The 16,927-nt window shown below is 44.2% G+C and overlaps 1 pseudogene; it reads left to right on the plus strand.

Moving 5' to 3' along the window:
- The first annotated feature begins 2,051 nt into the window (after positions 1-2,051).
- LOC141465394 (glutamine-dependent NAD(+) synthetase-like) lies at positions 2,052-15,508 on the plus strand (annotated as a pseudogene).
- The last annotated feature ends 1,419 nt before the right edge of the window (positions 15,509-16,927 follow it).

The following is a 16,927-nucleotide window of genomic DNA, read 5'->3' on the forward strand; positions in this document are numbered from 1 at the left end:
TTTAGAGTTTGTCCTACAAAAAGAAGCCGGACTCCTGCTTGTGAGTATATATATTTTTAAAGGAAACCCCCTTGCTAATATGTGGTATTGCACAGAGCCCCGTGTTCTGCACAGGAGGGGCACAGAGGGTTCCAGGAGGGGCACAGCAGACCCATGTAGGCAGGGAGGGCAGCACCTTCCCATGCGCCAGGCCCCTCATGCGGGACACGGGGGTTGAGGGGACCTCAGGGAGCATCACGGAGGTGGCATCACCTGATGCGGTGATGCCGCAAATGTGGGGCCCCGCATATTAGAAGCTAACTCTGGCGTCAGGGGGCTCCTACCGAGACGACAGCACAGCAAAGGCTCTCTTCCAGCCCCTCTTCGCCCCTTTCAAGTCATAGAATCATAGAATCGTCCAGGTTGGAAGAGAACCTTGGGATCATCGAGTCCAACCATCTACCCTACACTACAAAGTTCTCTCCTATATCATAGCCCCCAACACCACATCTAAATGTCTCTTAAACACATCCAGGGATGGTGACTCAACCACCTCCCTGGGCAGCCTATTCCAATGCCCGACCACTCTTTCTGTGAAAAATTCTTTCCTAATGTTCAGTCTAAACCTACCCTGCTGGAGCTTGAAGCCATTCCCTCTCGTTCTGTCATTAGTTACCTGTGCGAAGAGACCAGCACCAACCTCTCTACAGTGTCCTTTCAAGTAGTTGTAGAGAGTGATGAGGTCTCCCCTCAGCCTCCTCTTCCCCATACTAAACAGTCCCAGCTCCTTCAACCGCTCTTCATGTGATTTGTTTTCCAGGCCCTTCACCAGCTTCGTTGCCCTCCTCTGCACCCGCTCCAGCACCTCGATATCTCTCTTGTATTGAGGTGCCCAAAACTGGACACAATACTCGAGGTGTGGCCTCACCAGTGCTGAGTACAGGGGCACAATCAATTCCTTACTTCTGCTGGTCACACTATTTCTAATACAAGCCAGGATGCCGTTGGCTTTCTTGGCCACCTGGGCACACTGCCGGCTCATATTCAGCCCCTTGTCAATTAGAACCCCCAGGTCTCTTTCTTCCAGGCAGCTTTCCAGCCACACTTCCCCAATCCTGTAGCGATGCACGGGGTTGTTGTGGCCCAAGTGCAGAACCTGGCACTTGCCTTTGTTGAAACTCATACCATTGATTTTGGCCCAATGAGCCAATCTATCTAGGTCTCTCTGTAGAGCTTCCCTATCCTCCTGGGAATCAACACTCCTGCTTAGCTTGGTGTCATCTGCGAACTTGCTGATGATACACCCTATGTCCTTGTCGAGATCATCAATAAAGACGTTAAACAGAAATGGTCCTAACACTGAGCCCTGAGGCACACCACTCGTGACCGGCCGCCAGCTGGATTTAAATCCATTGAGCACCAAATTAAACCCATTGAGCACCCTCCGCCACCCCGCTCCCCGCCAATACCCAACATGGCTCCCAGCGAGGTACGCACCCACCAGTCCCCCACGCACAGGCGGGCTCGCCGGTCCGCCGGACGCTGCCCGCCGCTACCCGGAGGCAGCGCAGCGGCAACTTACCAAGCCAGCTCGACGGTCTAGCCCGCCCGGCGCCGCTCGCCCCACAGCAGCGCTCCTCTCACGGAAAGAGGACGACGACGACCCCCCAGCCCCTGCCGCAGCCCTCACCCGGTACCGGCAGCGGCGCCCTTCTCCTCACAGTGATGCCCTCCCGGCCCCGCCCCCGCCCCGTCCCCGCCCCGCCCCCTCCCCGCCGCGCTGAACAATCCCCGCCGCGCTCCCTTCCCCTCCGCACCACCCCATTGGCGGAGCGCGCTCAACCCATGGGCTGAGGAGACGGGGTGGGCGCTGTGGGCGGGAGCGGCGGCCGCCCCTGTGGCCGCGCCTCCAGGGGGGAACGGCGGGCACCGCTAATTAAGGCAGGTCGGCGGGAGCCCCTAAAGTAACAGTCACGGATGTTTTGCACAGAGTGATTTTAACTGCGAGGGGGAAGATGTAGTTCCCGCCGGGGAGGAGCGTCCCGGCCCGCCCCGGAAGCGGTGTGGCCGCCATGGGGCGGGAGGTGACCGTGGCCACCCGCGCCCTCAGCCCGTGGGTCCTGGATTTTGAGGGCAACCTGGAGAGGATTTTCCGAAGTGAGTGGGGCGGCGGTACCTCTCTCCCTCCTTCACTCCTTCCCTCCGGGCGTTTCTCGCCCCGCCGTGCCGGGTTTGGCCTGTCCGGTTCGCGGGGGCGCCTGGTCAGGGCGGGCCCGGCCCAAGCGGTGTGTGATCCCAACCCCCTTCCAGGTGTTGACATCGCAAAGGGCCGACCGAGGAGCCCGGTACCGGCTCCCTCCAGAGCTCGACATCTGGTTAGAGCGTGTGACGCGTCCCCGGTTAATTACCGGAGAAGGGCCGGTGGGAAAATCAGCCATGTAGCGCTGGAATGCCCAAAGCGCGCGGCTGTGGGTGCAAATGGAAACGTTGCAGCTGCAAGCACAAGGTTGGGACTCTTATCTTGGAAACGGGACTGGTACCGGTAATTTGTCGACCGACTTCAGCGAGTCTTCCTCCACGGAAATTTGGGATTCCGCCCAGGCGCCGGCTGCAGCTCCTGGAAGGAACATCCCAGCGACGCCACGGCATTTTGGGTGCTGTCGGTAGGGGTGATGCTGGTGGGGCTCCTTCTGCCCCTGGAAATTGATGAGATGTTCCTTGTCGGAAACAGTTCTGGTCCCTTGGTTCTAGTGCAGACGTTGGCTGAATTTTTTATTTCTGGTGTTTTTACGTGCAGTGGTTGCGGCTGCTCGGTTCACTGTTATGAGTCTGACACCTTAGAATCATAGACTCATCTAGGTTGGAAAAGACCCTTGGGATCATCGAGTCCACCCATCTACCAACCATCTACCAACCGTCTACTCTACAAAGTTCTTCCCTACACCATATCCCCCAACACCACATCTAAACGACTCTTAAACTCATCCAAGGATGGTGACTCAACCCCCTCCCTGGGCAGCCTCTTCCAGTGTCTGATCACGCTTACTGTGAAGAATTTCTTCCTAATGTCCAGTCTAAACCTACCCTGTTGCAGCTTGAATTCGTTTCAAGTTCTGGCAAAGCTGTTGGAGACTCCAGCTACTCAAGATACTATCTGTGATGTGGGAATGTAAGGTTGGTTTGGTTTTTTTTGTGTAAATAGGACAAAGTGGTAGGTGTTTAGGAGTGCTGCTTCTGCGGTGTTTCTGGATAGTGAGGGCTCTGCACCAAATTTGTAAACACATCTTCGGGACTGCTCTACTTTCCCTTTTAATTACCACAACTAGGACTGCGACATGCAAAACACTTTCTGTAAGGTAATCCTTTCAAAGATTTCTGGTGGTTGAGCCCTTGAAGCTGGTCTTTTTTCAGTGGTGCCCAGGGATAGGACAAGAGGAAATGGGCACAAACTTGAATATAAGAAGTTCCACCTAAACATGAGGAGGAACTTCTTTCCTTTGAGGGTGGCAGAGCCCTGGAAGAGGCTGCCCAGAGAGGTGGTGGAGTCTCCTTCTCTGGAGACATTATAACCCACCTGGAGAAGTTCCTGTGCAACCTGCTCTGGGTGGACCTGCTTTGGCAGGGGGGTTAGACTAGATGATCTCCGGAGGTCCCTTCCAACCCCATGTGATTCTTTGATTCAAGAGAGAAATGGGATAATGACAGTTATTTATTGGGAACCTTAATGGCTGGGGACGATTGCCATGAGTAAGCTTTTGGGCAAGACTTTTTATTATATGTAATGCAAAGGGCTTGATAAATTGAGTCTCTTTCAGGAGTGTCAGGGCTCATGTAGCTTGCTTTGGCTGGCAAACATCCTTATAAGCAACATGCGTGTATGGCAAAATCATGGAAACCATTGTAAGTCACATGCTGACAATAATAAATTATAATTGTAAAATTAACATATGTACACCTACTTGTTTTAGTATTGATATAAATGCATAAAACTAGCCTGGTAGTATCACAGGGAGTCAAGTTTGATTAAATAAGTTAGCCCATCCAGGGAAAATCTTCTGGTCTCGTTGTGCTTCTCAGGCATGCCAGTGATCTGGCAGTAGTTGATATATCTGAGACTGACAGAATGGTCTGATCTTTTTGCAAACGACTATTTGACTTAAAAAATTAGAAGCTAAAACTTTATATATTGTTTTGTTTAATGCCCTTTAGCAATAAAGTGTAAAGTGTTGTCTTAAAAACAGTTTTTGTGCAGTGAAGCAGATTCTGTAGCTTTTTTTAATTTAATTTGGTGAAACTGGTAACTCTGCTTCTTATTTTCACAGGCCTGTTCTGCACAGAAACATTCGCTACAATTGTTGAGTGATCTTTTTAAATAATTAAGTAGTTCTTTGTGTGTTTTATGAGACAATACATTAGTGTATCTTTTCAGAGACCTGTTTGCCCTTCAAAAAAGATTCTTCAGTGCTATGTAGAGTGATGGAATTGTTCCTATCTACTAAATCTTAGAGAGACAACTAATGTTTTCCATTATCTCTTTTTCCTTTCTGAATTTCCACTAAATTTCCAATGTTGTCTGAAAAACTCCAGAAAAATCCCCTAGGTCTGCCAACAGAAACTTTAAAAATTATTGTATGGAGTAGTTGCTTAATGTGCATCATAATAGAAAAAGAGAGTTGGTGTTAATCAGTGTTCTTAGTTAGTCTTGTTTGGCTCTATATCACATCTTGACTTGCCCTTTTTGTTTTGTTTTCTGTTTTAAGGAAAATTTTTCTCATCCGACTGAAAATGTCATTGGCAAATGCAGGAAACTACAGGAAACTTAGATGGTTTGCCTCATGGAACAAAGCAAGGTAGGCTGGTTACTGTTAAAATTGTGTTTAAAAAACAGAGCTTGCCGGTTGCAGCCACAGCAGAAGGGTTGAAATCTCCAAAGCAATCTTTCAGTGCGGCTACAGGGTGAGCAGCCGGGCAGAGTCAGCTAAGCTACGTAATTAAAGCTTAGTTAGAAAGCTTATTAAGTACAATCAAATTCTGAATTGCTGAGCTGGAAGGAAAAGTGTGGCTGAATGATCCTGCAACTGGTGTAGTAGTGTCGTTTTCCTTGGGTCTACTTTCTAACTATGTGCAGTTCAGAATTGGAAGAGCCTGTGTTTATCAGCTCAGTTGCTGCGTCCTGGTCAATATTAAACTAGAAAACAATGTGAAACAGATGAGAGAATTTTCATGACTGCAGAGGATGACAGCTACACACCTTATGATGCTGCAGAATACGCTTGATGCTCATCTCTGATGCCATGTACTTATCCTGTAGTCAAGAGAACGGTTCTAACTTGATGGCCTCAGTAAAGTACTTCTGAGAGAGCCCCTGAGCATCTGTCCTCTTAACCCCAGTCGAGTCCAGATGAGTTCTGAGTTACTCATTTGGTAACGCTGCAAAAAGAGAAACTTTTATTTGCTATTTGGCTTGCATAGTGTGGTTTCGTTAGGTCTAGTTTATGGCTAGGATGGAACATCATTTACCGTGCATCTCTGAAGCAAAGTGAGATGTTGCTGGCTTATGTTCTTAACATTTCTGATTAATTCAGAAAGTACGAAGGTCCTTTTTTATTTTTTAAACATACGCAGCCCTGTACAACTGAAGTACAATTTCTTTAATTGGTGTTAGAACGTGACAGAATGTGGAGATCAGAATCAGTTTTGATGTTGTGATTTACGTAACGATGTATTCACAACCTATTTAGACACGTGGAGGAATATTTTCTACCCAGGATAATTCAGGAAGTGACCAGACAAGTAAGTTTTGAAAAGATTTTTTTCTTCTTAACTTCATCATCTTCCAAATTCAACAATTTAAATGAACAGAATTTGTGGCATAAAACTGTAATATACCAAATTCCGCTGTCACTCCTGCACCTGGGACGTGGCAGTCCCAGGCACAAATACAGGTTGGGCGGAGAATGGCTGGAGATCAGCCCTGAGGAGAAGCACTTGGGGATGTTGGTGGATGAGAAACTCAACATGACCCGGCAAGTGCGCTGGCAGCCCAGAAAGCCAACTGCATCCTGGGCTGCATCAAGAGAAGCGAGGCCAGCAGGTCAAGGGAGGTGATTCTACCCCTCTACTCTGTGCTTGTGAGACCCCACCTGGAATACCGTGTCCAGCTTTGGAGTCCTCAACACAGAAAGGACATGGACCTGTTGGAACGGGTCCAGAGGAGGGCCACGAAGATGATCAGAGGGCTGGAGCACCTCCCTTATGAAGAGAGGCTGAGAGAGCTGGGGTTGTTCAGCCTGGAGAAGAGAAGGCTCCAGGGAGACCTCATAGCAGCCTTCCAATATCTGAAGGGAGCCTACAGGAGAGCCGGAGAGGGACTCTTTGTCAGGAAATGAAGTGACAGGACAAGGGGTAATGGTTTTAAATTGGAAGAGGGGAGATTTGGATTAGATATTAGGAAGAAATTCTTTCCTGTGAGGGTGGTGAGGCACTGGAACAGGTTGCCCAGGGAAGTTGTGGATGCCCCATCCCTGGAGGTGTTTAAGGCCAGGCTGGATGGGGCTTTGAGCAACCTGCTCTAGTGGAAATGTCCCTGCCCATGGCAGGGGTGTTGGAACTTGATGATCTTTAAGGTCCCTTCCAACTCTAACCATTCTATGATTCTATGATTCATGTTAAAAATTCATAGCTTTCAGTGATAGCTCTCAGTTACATTAAATGAGAGCATAATTTAGCCGTGTTTATGTTAGTATTTCACAGCAAAGCAAGTAAATTTTAAATTTGCCTCAGTTATTTGTATCTACAGGTCCCTAATTGTCTTATTTTGCACAATTTGGTGCTGAGTTTATCTATGCTTGAGACTAGAAATGAGTATGTGTTTTGAGGTTAAAAAAAAATATTAAAAAAATTAACGTTTTTATTCAGAAGGGTCTAAAACTTACGTTGTTTCCTGCTAAAGCATGAGTGTGATTCCTAGCAAAAGACAGTCTTTGTTTTCTAGATAGTTTAATTCAAAAGCAGTTGTGCTGTTGTGAAGCAAAGCAGTGGATCTGAATACTACTGAAATTTCAACGCAAAACTTCAGTGCAATCCAGAAATTTGCAGTTTACAGATTTATTTTTTTTCCCCTACTTAAACTTGATATAAATGAAGGAAGGTGTAATCTGATTGATACTGTGTCACTCATGTCACATAAGTGAGTATCCAGGTTTTGTATTTTTTTTTTTCAAGATTTGTAATTAACTTTTTGAATTGAATAGATTCTTATACTACATGTGTGGAAGAATGTTTTTGTTTTTTCTCAGGAAACTGTTCCTTTACGGGGATGCAGCGTTAGCAACCAAAGATACCTGCCTAGGGGCAGAAATATGTGAAGAACTCTGGGGACCAAACAGGTAAAAGAGAAGAAGAAATGAAAAGGAAACTAAAACATACCCAGGGCCTACCCAAAATAAAAGTTTGAAAAAAATCTGCTTTTTATTCTTCTTTGTAGTTTATCTTTCAGAAAGTGCCAGTAAGCTAAAATAGAATTAGGAGCATCAAGGGAAGGACTTCACTAGGCTAGATGTAGGATGGCAAAAGAAGCTTTAGGTGGTTAAGCTAAATTCATTTGAAACAAAAGGTAGGAGAGAAATACCGAAAAGAAACAGAATGAAAAAGGTGTCCTTAGGAGACAAATGACAGATAACTGTAGAGCTCACATTCCAGATAGTGTTCAGCTTTTAGTTCAACCTGAGGTTGAAATGTCCTCTCTATATCCATCTCTGTAGCTTGATCTTGGGTCAAAGTGACGAGGTTATTTTGGATTGATTTTAGTATCAATTTTGTCTACTAATTATAATCCTGTATTCCCACTTACTGCACCTAGTCTCAAAAATTTGAGACCATTAGTAGGTTTTTTAATTTTAATTACTTTATTCTTTTTACCTTTGGCTTTAACCAACTCCTCCAGAGCATTCCACTTCACTTTACAGATAAATTGAGCTCTTATATTGGACAAGCTAGAGCATAGGCTTCTAGGCAACATCACTTTGAGATGTATCAGGGTTTTTTTCTATTTAGCTGTTAGCTTAATCCTTCTGCTTTATTTTTTAACCCACATCAGACAATGCATAAAGACAATGCAGAAGGAAACAACAAAAAGTTACTACGGGAAAGCAAAACCTAGTGCCCTTAAGTAATATTTCTTGTTATTCTTTTAGTTCCTGTCACAATTTAAAGTTCTTCCCAGCGACAAAGAAGATCCCACTCACAAAGGTCTGATGCAGGATGGGGCTGGAGATACGAAGAACATGACAGCTGTTGTAGTTAACACAAAATAAACAAAATCTTCCCTTTTTCTAAGTCTCCCAGTTACAGACTTTCATTTCCTTGTAACTGCAGAAAGTGTGATAAGTTACAGACAAAGATGTGATTTTTTTAGTATTTCTTTAACATTGGAAGAAGGGGAAAAAAAAAGCAGTGAAATTCACCTCCTTCTCATGGTTCTACTTGCTTATGGTTTTGGATTTACTAAGAGAGAAGAAAAATGGGACAACTGACCTTGCGAGAGTATCTCCACGTTGCCCTTTCAGACCAAGATTGTCTTATTCTTTCGAGACCCAGGTAAAGTAGAAGGCATTGCATTTAGAACAGAAGGAGCAAAAGCCCTTCTGCCCTCTGCAACCATGACTGGTCTTTGACAGAAGAGTCAGGCAATGCAAGCAAACAAATGTTTTTGAGAGTCCTGTCCTTGTTTGAGCTAAGACCTGCAGAAAACTGAAAATGACATGGTGTTTTTATTTGTCGGTGGTTTTAAATGATACTGTTGCCAGCTGAATGTTTTTCTGCCTTTGGCTTTGACAGCCCTCAGCTTGAAATGGGACTTGATGGCGTGGAAATTTTCACTAGCTCTTCAGGGAGTCACCACATGCTGCAGAAGGCTCACACACGGCTGGATTTGGTGAATTCTGCAACAGCAAAGGTACACACTTTAAAAAAAAATAACATTTTTTTGGTTATGCACCTCACTTTTTTTTTTTTTCAGAACAGTCTCCTCTCCTGTGACAGGACATAGCATGAGCGTGGGCACCTTGACAGTCCCTGTTGTTAGTTTCTTTCCAGATTTTCATTCACATAGCAACATTGTGTTGGAGAAATATCAATAATTCTATCAGGAAGGGGGAATAGAAATCAGTGTTTAAGCTTGGACGACTTCTCCCTCTCTTAAAATACGTAATATTTTTCTACTTTGAAGATTCTGTTTATTTTAAAGAAGAGAAGATGTTTAGTTACTAGACTGTAATCCTGTCTAACAGTCATGGGGACAAAACCAAAGCAATGAATGTACATTACACTGTGAAAAATATTTAATTTGTACAACTGCTTTGTTATGGTTATTTAAAATGCCTTGGTTATATTCAACAGTATCTGCTCTGTCCTTAGATATCCAGACACAGCTTCTGTCATCATCTTCCTGATTTTCTCAGTCTCAATTTGAACTTAGAATTTCAGTTTGGAAGTGCAGCCCTCTCTACTTGGGCTAAGAGAATGACTCTTGCTAATAACAGAAGACTCCTGTCTTCCAACAGTGGGAAAGGTCTAGAACTCACTTACTACATTTATTCCTGTAGTTACTTGTTTCTGTCATGTATATCCCATGCAAAGTAGTGATGGAATATATATTCTAGCTAACCAGAAAGGCTGTGATGGTGATCGTCTGTATTACGACGGCTGGGCCATGATTCCAGTGAATGGAGAAACAGTTGCACAAGTATCCCAGTTTTCACTCGATGTAGTAATATATTCAACCTATAGCTGCTACTTACAGCTGAAATTAATACGGCTACATTTATGCTCAACGCTTTCCAGACATTCCAGATACTAGGTCCATGATTCTAGACAAAAAAAAGATGTATTTTTACCATGCTATTCAACTAGATCCAAGGTTTTTCCTACTCAAATTAGCTAGACCTGATCTTCTGCCCTCAGTAGCTCTCCTGCTTTTGCGAGTGAGGAAGAGCTGTCACAGTAGAGGAACTCCATGAAAATGTTTGCGTACGCAGCCACCGTGTTTAGGAGAGACCCTGTTAATTTACATTTCCTTATGTAAGAAAAAAAGGGCAAGGCTGCAGTGTTCGAATTATGACCTGGTTTGGTAGCCAAAAAGTTTGATAGGTTGAGCTTTACTTCAAAAAGGTCTTTGCAGTAGATTTGTCATCAAAGCTGTAGGTTTCCTCACGTTATGTGCCAAATTCCCCATCCCATCGCATCCCGATCCCCATTCCCCTTTCCCCGGTATGCTTCTTGCCTTTTCCACTTGTCCTGGGTCGCTACTGCTGGTGAACCTATTGTTCAGCCATCTGACAAGCGCTATAAATCTGATTTATGAGCGTCCTGGTGTACTCAGTGAAGCGAGTCCGTTGTGCTCGCTTTGTAATCTAAGCGATTCTGCTGAGTCAGAAGCGACTTGTGAACTCAGCATAAAAATCTGTATTGAAAAATGTTGCACGCGTTCTTCTTCCCCAACATTTTTTGTAGCCCAGGCCTGTCAAGCATTGTTTATCTGCCTGGGTAGATTCCATCTAATGTTGAAAGCCTTTCCATAGGAGGTGCTGGTTGCCACTCTGGATTTGGAGGATGTTTGAAGTTACAAAGCAGAGATTTCATCTCATAACTTAACGGTAAGAATGGAGGTTATGTTTGTAAACTCTCAAGTTTGAATAGTTATTGAGTCTTAAAAGTATTTTCATGTCTCGATTTTCACAGATCTCATGTTTTACAGGTATACCCTACATTAAAATTGATGTTTTCCCAATTCTTCTGTACTATTGCTTAGGCAAGTAAAGTGAATCCTTATCCCAGGGTGAAAGTGAGTTTTGCTCTGTCGTGTTCCGATGACGTAGCTGTACCTACATGTATGCCAATCCAGTGGAGACATCATAGTCCTGAAGAGGAGATGTGAGGTAAGCACATACTCAATCTGTTGCTTGAAAATTACTTTGATTTTAAAAAAAGAAAAGATAAACTTAAGATTTTACTTATATTTAAGTAAAGAAAGTATCTCACCAGAAGAGCACAGGAAATATGCTGACTTGCTTAAGTCTTATTCCACAACCCTCTTGGAATGAGCGTATTCTGTAATTTCAGCCTTGCTCCTGCATGTTGGCTCTGGGACTGCTTAAGGCGCAGCAGACAGGTAAGAACAACTGTTTTTGTTCTTTGCCTTGAATACACGTCGTCTTCTTTGTCATAGGGACAGTACAGCTTGCTGTCCTGTGCTGCTGTTAATGCAAAGTGATCTTAGCCCAAGGTGCGAGGTTTGAGCTTTTCGCTGGTAGCTCATTCAGGCCTAAAAACCGTGTGACTGCAGTACGCTTTTCAGACCTTTTCCTTAGGAATCATGCTCTCTTTGAAAGCAACAGTCAAGCTTACCTAATAAAGGGGATTTCTTTTTTTTTGAAACACTGTTTTTTCAGTAGGGAAATATTTTAATGGCGTAATGGAAGTGTTTAAAATAAGCAGAGTGACGTGAACTAGTAATTCAGTTTAGTAGTGAAATATGTATGAAAAATTTAATCCTTTTTAGTAGTCGTCTGTCTTACTAGAGGGTAAAGACATACTGGAAGTATTTCTAGCCAAAGTGTTTACTCTGACTACTTGTTTGATTATCCAGTCGATGAGAGTTTAAGAGTTAACCAGTGCTAAGTCTGGTTTGTTTGTTTGTTTTTCCCCAGTAGAATACAAGCAGACTTGAACAATGCACGTGTAATTCTTTGGCAGGAGTTTGTTCCTGAATGGTACAATATATATTTTTCTAATTTTGCTATTTGGAGTCTCTTCCTTGCTTTATTTGCAAGGCAGGATTTCTCCTCCCTCTTAGTGGTGGAACTGACAGCTCTGCTACAGCTTGCATAGGATACTCTTGTGTGTCACCAGGTTTGCCTGGCAGTCAGGAATGGCAGTAAGTAGATCTGCATGTCTGGCTGGACTTGGCTTACTAAGGGTTATCGACAAGTTAATATTAGCTGGGGCCAATAGATGCAAGAGGTCATTAATAGTAGACTCTTGCCCAGTTGTTCTAATGGAGTCCTTTGTATCTCTTCAGAAATTCCAGCAAAAATGTGCTGGATTCAGGTTCTTTGAATTGGCTTAATAGTTTTCACTTTGGGTTGAAGAACTGGATGTGGAACTCAGACTAGTTTCTGTCTAGAGTATCATTCAAAGTGTAGGCTGATGTAGTTTTGGGATTCCTGTTTTTCGAGAGAGTTTTCTCCTATTAAATTTAGCACTACAAAGCGTGGTTAGGCATGGTTCAAGCTCTTGAACTGGCTTTGAGTAGACTATATGTATTTAGCTAAGCCTTTGTACGTATTAGATTGGATTTTCTATGAAGTTTCTTTAAGGCATAGAACAAAAGGATTTAATAGTTCCATGTTCAAAACTAGGAGCAAAATTAGTAATTTTTTTTATTTGTTATATGAACAAAAGTTTGTGGAGTTAGATGATGGAGTCATCTTACTTGTGAGGGGCAGCATAAAGCTTAATTGGAATACAGGAAACATACAAGGTATTTGCAACAATTTCCAGTCTTCTTCTGTTTCTTTTGCTTTGTCCTCAGATGCGGATGTGCTGGCTGATGTGCACGAGATTGTGAATGATGAGAGCCGTGTCCCTGACGATCCTCGAAAATTTTGCAAGTGTATCTTTACCACTTGCTGGATGGCCAGTGGGAGCTCCTCCCGGGATACTTGCAACAGGGCTGAGCAAACTTCTGGCTGAGCAAACAGGCAGGTGCGAGTTGAGAACGGTTGGGAAAAAAAAAATAAAATCGAAGACTTTAATCTAAAGCTTTCAAACTCTAAAATAGGAAAAAATGGGAGAGGAATAGTAGGTGTGTTAAATAGGAGTATTACAGACATTATTATTTAAGTGTGTAAATGTGAAGCAAGCTTAGCAGAATTTGGTGGAGGACATGGAAGTTTGGAAGCAGACTCTGGAAAGTGTTATTCCTCATACCAGATCTGAGATGGGAGCAGCCTTAAACCATCATTCGGTGGGTGTGGGTTTTGCTTTTTTTTTTTAATGCTAGTTTTTATAGTTGAATTGTTCTAGTTGGGTCACTTCTGCTTGACTTCTTCTCAGCTGTCGCCTCAATCTGAACATAGATGGGGCTGTGAAAGCTGTTGTGGGAATTTTCAGCATGGTGACAGGTCGAATGCACCGTTTTTCTGTCTGCGGAGGCAGCAGCAGAGAAAACCTGGTGCTCCAGAATGTGCAGGTGTGTTTCATGGAGGCTGGATCGGGTCAGACCCCCTTTTTTGTTTTGTTTTTTTTTTTGAAAGAGTACAAAATGGTAAAGTAGCGTTTCGTTTGTGTTGCTGTGAAAACCTGAACTTGTTGTGGTTCCCTGAGGATTCATGGGCTTCCGGTAAATACCTGTCTGCAGCAGAAATCAACAATCCCCCATAACTCAGGGGAAGATCAACATCATTATTGTTTGTGACTTTATTAGGATGGTCAGGAAGAAGTACTACACGCCTGTATCCCATCAATAGCATGAGTCCAGATGCTGTTTAGAAAAGCACTCCGACGAAAAGATGCCAGGGCAGGAAAAAGAGCAGCAAAGTATTCTGATAGACAGGTCTGAGTCCGGTAGGATTGCGCCAGGTCAAGACTCAAAACTATTGCTGATGTATCCTACACTTGCCTTTGGTTAACGCTAGCAGCCTTTAAAAGGCTCTATGTGAGATGTCAAGCTTACCTGTTCCAATTCCTAGATGTCCGCAGTTTTAGAAGGTAGAAGAGAACTTTTTATTCTTTTTTTACCTCAAAAGGTATTTAATCTTCACCAGGGCTATAAAATGCAGCTCAAATGCGCATTTCCAATTAGGCGTTTTCATTGTGTCAGAACAGCTTGGTGCTGTGCCCGGGTAGCGCTGCTGTATATATATATATCCTATAGAAGCACAGAGAATGTAGCTGCCCAGTGACTTCTAGTCCCTGCCTCCAGCTGTACCTCTTGGCGTCTCGATAGCTTTCTTTTTAACTTGTTCTTAAAAGCTTCCAGCCTAACCAGCAGCTCTGCTTTAATTCCGGCGTAACGTTGATTATCACGTTTGATGGGTTTTTTTGTTAGCTGAGGATTTGATCTTTCTTCCTCTGCTATTGCTGGAGAAATCCAGCTGTCTGGATTTCTCAGCAAACATTGAATCCTTTATCAGCTTTTTGGCAAAGGGCTAGGTTTTAGTCGCAGAGGAGTGTGGCGATTTGCTTAACAGCATAGGCAGTCGTGGCTGGAGCTGGAGGTTGAATCTCAGCTCGGTTTGGTATTATTACCGTCTTAGAAAAAATAGCGTTTAGGCACAGGGACAAAAGAAAAAGAGAGCTTTTTACAAATTTTATGTGAGCAAACCCCTTCAGTCTAATACTCCATCAAAGGGTGTGTTAGACAGGTGGGTTATCTGCATACTCCATCCCTCATGGATCCTGATTAGTGCTTGCAGGAGGTAGAAAATAGCAACTGCTCCCTGGTCTGCAATTCAGAGTAGAATAAACTTGCCCACTCGTGTAAGTCTGTGGCAGCAGCAGATACCGAACCCGGCTTTTCTACGGGATTTCAGCATCTTCTCCACAAGACCATCCTTTACTGAATTTCACTGAACTTCTAGAGTTGGAAGGGACCATAAAGATCATCTAGTCCAACTCCCCTGCTGAAGCAGGATTGCCCAGAGCATGTCAGATCATGTTACTCAGGACTGCATCCAGGCGGGTCTTGAAAATCTCCAGAGAAGGGGACTCCACAACCTCCCTGGGCAGCCTGTTCCAGGGCTCTAGCACCCTCACTGTGAAGAAGTTTTTTCTCATATTTGAGTGGAACTTCCCATGTTCCAGCTTGTGCCCGTTGCCCCTCGTCCTGTCACTGGGAACCACTGAAAAGAGTCCGGCTCCCTCCTCCTTCAACCCACCCTTTAGATACTCAAGCATTGATAAGGTCTCCCCTCAGCCTTCTCTTCTCCAGGCTAAAGAGCCCCAGCTCTCTCAGCCTTTCTTCATAAAGAGATGCTCCAATCCTTGAATCATCCTCGTTGCCCTTCGCTGGACTCTCTTCAGTAGTTCCCTATCCCTCTTGAATTGGGGAGCCCAGAACTGGACGCAGTATTCCAGTTGTGGCCTCCCCAGTGCAGAGTAGAGGGGGAGGATGATTTCCCTTGACCTACTGGCCACACTCTTCCCTATGCAGCCCAGGATTCCGTTGGCCTTCCTGGCCACAAGAGCACACTGCTTGCTCATTGTCATTTTGCTGTCTACCAGGACCCCCAGATCTTTCTCTTCAGAACTTGACTCCAGCAGGTCCACGCCTAACCTGTATTGGTGCCTAACATTCTAACATGCCTAACATCCTTCTTCCATTAACATTTACCCCTCTCACATTTTGTTCTTTATGGGTTTGTTTAGGGAATTAATTAATAAAAATTTGTAACTTGGCTTTATTTTTCATTTTGTTTTGCAGGCTAGAATCAAGAATGGTCCTCCGCCTACCTGTTTGCTCAGCTGACAATTCAGACTCATGGGATGCCAGGGAGGACTTCTGGCGCTGGGGCTTCGGGTGTTGGTGAAAGAAACCTAAAACCAGGTGAACTGGGAGCAGCTCACTGCGTTTCCTTGCAACTCTGCCTAATCCCAGTGGAGGTTATTCCTCAGAAGAGATAACAAGGTTAAGAATACACCGATTGTGTGAAATTAATGAAAATAACTGGCCCGCGTGGAAAATTGTGTATTTTTCAGAAGCTTAGCCAAAGTATCATCATAGTTTTCCAATAAAATGCTCTTCCTTCCGTACCTGTTTTCAGGAGAGTTTGCCGGTGCAGTTACCAGCTTCGCTTTCCGATCTGTTATTTTTTGTATTTTCAGTTACTGTAGTAGAAATTAAGTTGCGAACTCTGAGTTGAAAAACAGATTTTAAAAGCCTGGAGTCCTGTTACCAGAGCTGACCGTTTGAAGATTAAAGCCATCCCCGTTGTGAGACTTTTACGACCTCGAAAGCTGGGAGAGTAGCGTGTGCTGATTCTCTAGGTGTTCTGGGGGTTATTTTTCTTTAACGGGTCAGGACAACCACCTCCTGAGGCTGTTGGATAATTGACTGTAGGATATTGTAACTCTTTATGATAAAGCAAAGGGCTGATGAATTACATGTGGTTTCCTTAATTTGGTCTTAGGTTACTTACTTAAATACTACGATTAAGCGGCCTACGATGGAAAATGAACAAATCTTTCACGGGAAAGAACCGTTTTCGCTGGCCAAATGAGATACGTTCAATTCCCGTACACCCACAGAAGGATTGCAGATCTCCCATTTCAGAGAGATTCCAGTTGGTTTATTTTTTTTTATTCCTGCTCATAATACTGCTATCTCTGTGTCTTTTTGGTCATTGGCAACTTCATATTGGCGTTTCTTTGATGAAACTGGGTTATTGCAATTGCTCCATGAAACTATTGATTATGAATTGCGTAGTTCAGATTTTTCCGGTGATTTTTCTGCGCCTGTGATTTCAGGCAGGTCTGGGGATGACGTAACGCAGAGCTCTCAATCTATGGCAAATTAAGAAAAAAAACATCGCAAAGGCTGATCCACGCGGTACGTTCCCTGAGCTGATTAACAGGCGGAAGGGAATTTGTACTCCAAGAGAGGTAATTTACCAAAAAAAAAAATAAATAAAATCAAATCACGTAATGCCTTTACCAAAACAGAGGATGTTTGGGGGAAGCGGTCACACCAACCCCAGGCAGCGCTACAGGCTTGGGGCAGAGTGGCTGGAAAGCTGCCCAGCAGAAAAGGACCTGGGGGTGTTGGTGGACAGCCGGCTGAACATGAGCCAGCAGTGTGCCCAGGTGGCTGAGAAGGCCAACAGCATCCTGGCCTGTATCAGGAATAGCGTGGCCAGCAGGAGCAGGGCAGTGATGGTGCCTCTGTACT

This window comes from Numenius arquata, chromosome 6, assembly GCF_964106895.1.
Source record: "Numenius arquata chromosome 6, bNumArq3.hap1.1, whole genome shotgun sequence".
NCBI lineage: Eukaryota > Metazoa > Chordata > Aves > Charadriiformes > Scolopacidae > Numenius > Numenius arquata.